Source organism: Macrotis lagotis, chromosome 8, assembly GCF_037893015.1.
Source record: "Macrotis lagotis isolate mMagLag1 chromosome 8, bilby.v1.9.chrom.fasta, whole genome shotgun sequence".
NCBI classification, from domain to species: domain Eukaryota; kingdom Metazoa; phylum Chordata; class Mammalia; order Peramelemorphia; family Peramelidae; genus Macrotis; species Macrotis lagotis.
In genome coordinates this window covers 55,979,866-55,987,437 of record NC_133665.1, presented here as the reverse complement: position 1 = coordinate 55,987,437, position 7,572 = coordinate 55,979,866, and positions in this window count along the sequence as shown.

Here is a 7,572-nt window from a genome sequence, read left to right as displayed (position 1 = left end):
GCAAGAAATTCTGAAACACTCCATTAAAAAAAAAAAAAACTTCTGTTGTTTGTTGATAGGCATTAGACAGAATGATTTTATGGGATTTTTGCTGCAAGTGTTCTGTTTAAACTGAAGAGAACCAATGGTGCAGTAAATAGAGCCCTGGTCATAAAGTCAGAGAACCTTGGGTTCAAGTGTAACCCTAGATATTTGTTACTTGGGTGGTTGGGCAAGGCATTTTAACTTCTCTCTGGTCCAAGTTCCTACTTTGTAAATGAGGACTTGAACTACGTGGACTTTCATATCCCTTCTAGATCTTGAACTATGACCTCTTTCTAAGCCTGTTTCCCAATCAAAAAGAATTCAATAAATATTTATTAAACTAATACATGTGAAGCACTAACCTAGGACATAGAGATAAAAAAGTTAAAAATTGTTTTTTGTCATCAAGGAGCTTCCATTCTAGTGGGGTCTATGACACACACAAAGATAAATACAAAGAACTTTGAGAAGAAAGAGAGCACTCAAAAACTGAGAAATAAAGGAAAGGCTTATGGAGGAGATAGCATCACACTTATGGATGGAGGTAAACAGGAGTTGAACCATAGTTATTAAGAAAAACCTGTACAAAAACAAACATACATAGGAAAAGGTGCCACAGTCAAGAAAGAAGTAGTACTCAGAAAAATGAAAGACAGATCATGAAAAGTCTTTTTAAAAAAATTTTATTTGGGGATGGAACCAAGATGGCAGCAGGAGAAGAGCCTCTCCTAGGTTCCCTTTCCAAAATATTTCAAAAAAAAATTTTTTTTAGGTTTTTGCAAGGCAAATGGGGTTAAGTGGCTTGCCTAAGGCCACACAGCTAGGTAATTATTAAGTGTCTGAGACTGGATTTGAACCCAGGTACTCCTGACTCCAGGGCTGGTGCTTTATCCACTGCACCACCTAGCTGCCCCCAAAATCTTAAAATTATGACTCTAACTAAATTTTTGAGAGATAGAACCCACAGAAAGATGCAGTGAGGCAATTCTCCAGCCCAAGGTTACATGGAAAATAGTGGAAAAACTCCATTCCACAGGGTTCGAGGGACAGCCTGCCAGAGTGAAGAAACTTCAGCTGCCCAGGAACAGCCCCAGACACCTGGGAGCCCTGGATCTTGGCAGCACAAGCAATTTCCTGACTTGTACCCTAGGGAGCAGTGGGCACAACATGGAGGATCAGCAGGGAGACCTCTGCCAGAGTGAGCCTGAAGCCCAGGCCCTCAGGGCAGTTGAGGCAGTCAATACAGTCAACCCATGGCAGTCAGCATGCCCAGATCCAGGAAACAGAAGCAGGAGCCAGCAAGCAAGAGCCTCCAGGCAACTATGCCCTGAGTGTTCAGTCCAGTAGGGGAGTACAGAGAGAATTCCAAGGTCTGTCCTTTGTTCCTGGATCAGGACTCTGGGGCCCTGACCACATTCAGATCCTTGTCAAAATTTAGGTCCTTCCATAGAACAGCAACCCACCCCCCCCAGCCCCATGGCAGAGGGGTGCTCTTGTGGTCATCCACAGACCAGGAGAGCAGTCAAAATCTCACACACTGAGGTCCTTGCTGCGGGGGGGGGGGGGGGGGGGCAATAATACTCAAAAGCTCAGAAAGCACACAAAACAAGGCACAGGCTGGGGGAAATAAGTAAACAGAGAAATAAGAGGAACTGGACCGCTGACAAATACTTTGTCTATTATCCCAAGGATGATCAAAATACTCATTTTGAAGATGAAGAAGTACAAGTTTCTGCATCTAAAGACTCCGAGAAAAATGTAAGTTAGGCTCAGGCTATGATAGAGCTCAAAAAAAGATTTTGAAAATCAAGTAAAGGACATAGAAGAAAAATTGGGGAAAGAAATGAAAGAGATGCAGGAAAAACATGAAAACAAAGTCAGTAGCTTAGTCAAGGAGATACAAAAAAATGCTGAAGAATATAACATGTTAAAAACCAGCTTAGGTCAAATGGATAAAACAGTTCAAAAAGTTACTGAGGTGAAGAATGCTTTAAAAAGCAGAATTGACCATATGGAAAAGGAGATAAAAAAGCTCTCTGAGGAAAACAAATCCTTCAGATGTAGAATGGAGCTAAAGGAAGCTGATGACTTTATGAGTAATCAAGACATCAACACCAAAAGAATGAAAAATTAGAAGAAAATGTAAAACATTTCATTGAAAAAACAACTGGGGCAGCTAGGTGGTGCAGTGCATAGAGCACCAGCCCTGGAGTCAGGAGTACCTGAGTTCAAATCTGGCCTCAGACACTTAATAATTACCTAACTGTGTGGCCTTGGGCAAGCCACTTAACCCCATTTGACTTGCAAAAACTTAAAAACAAAAAAAAACCCAACTGATCTAGAAAACAGATTCAGGAAAGATAATTTAAAAATTATTGGGATACCTGAAAGTCATGATCAGTAAAAGAGACCTGACCTCATTTTTAAAGAATTCCTAAAAGAAAATTACCCTATATCCTAGAAGCAGAGGGCAAAATAGAAATTGAAAGTATCCACCAATCTCCCCCAGAAGAAGATCCAAAAAAACAACCTCCAGAAATACTATAGCCAAGTTCCAGAACTCCCAAGTCAAAGAGAAAATATTACAAGCAATCAGAAAGCCAATTCAAATATCATGGAGCTGCAGTCAGGATCACACAGGATTTAGTAGCAACTACATTAGGTGCTCATAGGACTTGGAATATAATATTCCAGAAGGGAAAAGAGTTTGGAATGCAACCAAGAATCAACTAGATAGAAAAATTTCATTGAAAGTCCACGGGAATTTCAAATGTTCCTTTTGAAATGACCAGATCTGAACAGAAAGTTTGACCTTCAAATACAAGACTCAGGTGGAGCACAGAGAGCTAAGGAGAAGGGTAAATTATGTGGGACTTAATGATGACGAACTATATGTATTCCTGCATAGAAAAATGATGCTGATAATGCTCATATGAGCTTCCTCATTTGGTAAAGCAGACAGAAGGAACTTTTATAGATGAAGCACAGGAGAGAGCTGAATTTGGAGATATAATATATTGTAAAAACAGAGTCAATGACTAAAAGGGAAATGTACTGGGAGTAAGAGAAAGGAGAGATGGAATAGGCTAAGATACTTTAAATAATGGACTTTTTTTTGCAATGAGCTTTTGCAATTATATGGAAGGGGGAAGGTGAGGGGGAATGAGGGAATCTTCACTCATCAGAAATGGCTCAGAGAGGAAACAGCATACACACTCAATAGGGTATAGACATATGAAATAAGAAGGAGAGAAGGGGGACAGAGGGAAGAGGGGGATGTGCGTGATGGAGGATAGGGTAGATCATGAGACAGAATAGTCAGATATAATGCACTATCTTTTTTACTTTTTGTAAGGTGCTAGGATTGGGTGTCCTGTCTGGGAACACGGGTCTAGGTGCTTGCTGGGTCTCTGGAGTGGTATGTGGGCTTGGGAACCTCTTGGCCCTGAGGCCAGTGTTTTGTCCACTGCACCATTTGGATGCCCTACAGCACATTTTGGAAGAAGGATGGGGTGAAGGGAGAGAGAGAATATAGTATGTGGTAGTGGGGAGAAATGGATGGAGGGAGTGACAGTCAGGGCAGTAACTATGGAAAAGTATGGAGGCAGCTTCTATGATGGACTTATGATGAAGAATACGATCCACCTGAGAGAGAGCTGATGGTATCAGAATACAGACTGAAACACATTTTTTTCCTCTTTTTTTTACATTATTTCTCATGAGATTCTATATTTTTGTGGGGGAGGGGCTATTATGTTTGCTCTTAAACAAGAATATTTTAGCAATGTATAAAGAAATGTGGAGTTTGAATAGAGACCAAATATTATTACCTTTAGGATATTATTTCTCTTCCATCACAAACAATTTGTATCCATGTATACCGTGGAAACAAATTAAAGACTAGGATTGCCTTCTGTGGGGGTGGGGTGGGGAGCAAGATTGGGGGAAAGGTTGTGGAACTCTAAATAAATAAATAAATGGGCAAAAATTTATTTATTTAATTTCACATTATTAGAATAATTTGTTGTAAAAGTAAACACAACCCAGAAACCTCAAGAGAAATGAAGTGAGAGAAAACATATATATATACTTCAGTCTGTGTTCAGATATCATCAGCTCTCTCTCTGAGACGCATTGCATTCTTTATCATAAGTCCATCAGAGAAAGTTGGCCAGAATTTTTTCCCACAGTTGCTATTGTTAACTGTATTTCACTCTATTCTGTCCTTTCCACTCCCATTTAGTCTATTCTCTCCCTCTCTTTTCACTCTACCCTTCCTCAGAAGTGTATTATATCTAACTACCCTCTCCCACAATCTTACTTGTTTTCTATCACTTACTCCCCCTACCCCCCTACCCCCTTCTCCTATCCCTTTTCCTCTCCTTTTCTTTTAGAGTAAAATAGATTTCTTTCCTCTATTGAATGTTTGTTATTTCCTCTCTGAGCCATTTTTTGATGAGAATGAAGATTCACTCTTTCTCCCTCACCCTCCCCCTTTCCATTCCGTTGCAAAAGTTTCTTCTTGACTCATGTGAAATACCTTATCCCCTTCTTCCTCTCCCTTCTCTTTCTCCCACTACTTTCCTTTATCACTCACTGACTCTATATTTATATATTATACCATTATATTCAGCTCCCTTCTATGCCTTGTCTATATATGTTCCTTCAATGCTCCTTAAAAATGAGGAGGTTCATATGAATTATCAGAACCTTCTTCCCATGCAGGAATACACGCAGTTCAACTTTGTTAAATCCCTCAAAATTAGTCCTTCCCATCCAGTCTCTCTATGCTTTATCTGAGTCCTGTACTTGGAGATCAAACTTTCTATTCAGCTCTGTTGTTTTAACAGAAAAGTTTTAAAGTCCACTGTTTCATTGAATGTCCATCTTTTCATCTGAAAGAAGATGTTCAGTTTTGCTGGGTAGTTGATTCTTGGTTAAAATTGAAGCTCTTTTGCCTTCCAGAATATCATATTCCAAAGCCTACAAGCCTGTAATGTAGACACTGCCAAATCCTTTGTAATCCTGACTGTAGAGCCACTCATTGAATTGTTACTCTCTGGCTATGTATAATTTTCTTTTTGTATTGGGAGTTTTGGAATTTGGCTATAATATTCCTGGGAATTTTTTTGAGGGGGGGGAATCTCAGGAAGTGATTGGCGAATTTCCTCAATTCCTATTTTACCCTTTGCTTCTATTATCTCAGGGCAATTTTGCTGGGCTACTTCTTGAAAAGTGAAGTCTAGCCTCTTTTCCTGGTCATGACTTTCAGGGTACCTAATAATTTTAAAATTATCTCTTCTGGATCTGTTTTCCAGGTCAGTTGTTTTTCAAATGAGATAGTTCACATTTTCTTATATTTATCATTTTTTGGCTTTGTTTTATTTTCTTGATTTCTCACAAAGTCATTAACTTCCTGAAGTTCCATTCTGCTTCTGAAGGAGTTATTTTCTTTAGAGAGCTTTTTAAATCTTTTCCAACTGGAAAGTTCTGCTTTTCAAGGCATTCTTCTCTTCATTTGCATTTTGTACTGCTTTTTCCATTGATCTAGGCTGGTTTTTTACATGTCATTTTCTTCAGTGTTTTTAATATCTCCTTCACAAAGTTGCTGAGTTGGTTTTCATGAGTTTCCTGTATCATGCTCATTTCTCTTCCTATTTTTTCTCTACCTTCCTTACTTGTTTTTCAAAATCTTTTCTGAGCTCTTCCATAGACTGATTTCTATTTTTCTTGGAGACTTTGGATCCAAATGCTTTGTCCTTATTTTCTTCTGAGAATATATTTAATCCTCCATGGGACCAAGATAATTGTCTATGGTCAGATTCTTCTTTTTTCTGTTGTTTGCTCATTTCCTCAGCCTATTCCTGATTTATCACACTTACAAAGCTTTTGAGGATTTGGGGGACACTTCTCCCTCACCAGGGACCTTAATTCCTCTCATATCTTATAAAAGTCTTTGACTGCTCTCCTGGCCTGTACTCTGATTTAAGGATGACCACAAGCACTGCACTCTGCCCTGGAGCTGTGAGGAGGGTCCCTGCTCCTCTTTGGTAGTATGGGGGTGAATGATCAATCATTGAAGCTTTTCCATGTTCTTAATATAACCTGTACAAAAATAGTAAAACAAGCCATGGGCATGGTGACCTTGTAGTAAGATGCTCAAATAATTGAGAACCTAGCCAGTCCCCAATAAGGAGGGGAGCATTAACTGAAAACTTGGCAAGTCCTGTAAATGAACCCCCTTCCCCAATTATCTGGAGAAGAAATATCACTCCTGAAACTTGGCCAGTTTCAGGATGGATCTTCTGAGCCTAGAGTCATGTAGATACCTGGCATCATGCTTTCTTTGTTTAGAATCCTATAATTACACAAACCTTACTTGTACTCCTTTGGAATCTCACCCATGGAAAGCATGCTCTTCCTGGGACATTTCTGATCTGGACTATGGAAGTGGCTGAAAACCCAGGTTCCCCAGTCTGAGGTAACTTCCATGAGTTGGAATTTCCAGGGTCCAGCTTGTTTGGTTATCTGATTGGTAACTTGATTGATTACCTTTAAAAAAACTTTCTATCTCTTTGACTATCTTTAATAATGTTTCCTATCTCTTTCATTATCTTAATTGCTTTTGTTATACTTATAATATTATTAGGAGTCATTAGTTATTGTTGTTGCAAGCTTCCTTTGACTTTATTTTTGTTATAATAATAATAAACCACTTTGTGCTTTTCCTCTTTTGAAGTATGTCTTATTGTAGGTTCAAATATAAACTAAAACCATTAATCACACAGGGGGCCCAGACTGTGACTTGGATCTAAGTATGGTCAAAGCAGCAGAGTCCTGCCTCAGGGATAGCAGAGAGACCTCTGCAGTTTCTCCCCACTCCCTTACTGTCCCCAGCACCTTACTGGGTTGAGCACTCTGGAAGCATCTTCTGGGTGATTGCATAGGTTCCCACAGCTACCCTGAGACTGGTGCTGGTCTGGGATTTGTGCTAACTCCAGTGCAACAGAATTCTCCCACCAATCTTCCACATTGACCCCTAGGTCAAGAGGTCTGAAAACTGCTCCCACTGCCATAGACTTAAGCACCCAAGGGGCTCTTCCTGGAAGACTGGACCTAGTTTGCTCTAAGAGACTACAGCCAGGATGTACTATGCCTTTTTCCAACCCTTGATCCCAGTGTAACAGACCTTTCCCACAGTCAGTCCAAGTTGTCTTGGACTGGGAAATTATTTCACTGAGTCTTTCTGTGGGTCCTGCCCCTCTAAAATTTGACTAAGATAATCATGATTTTGTGGCTTTTGGAGTTTTTAGTGGAAGAGTTTCTGGGAATGCCTGTCTTCAAGTTGCATCTTGGCTCCACTCCTCATGAAAAGGCTTAAAAGGCTGAAAGATAAGAAAGAGTTAAGAATGACTCAGTAGTAATGGTCCTGGAGGGCTTGGAGGGAGAATGTCAATGAATTTATCAGAAATAGTAAAAGTTAGGGGCAGTTGGGTGGTGCAATAGAAAGAGCACAGAAGGACCTGAGTTCAAATCCAGCCTCAGACA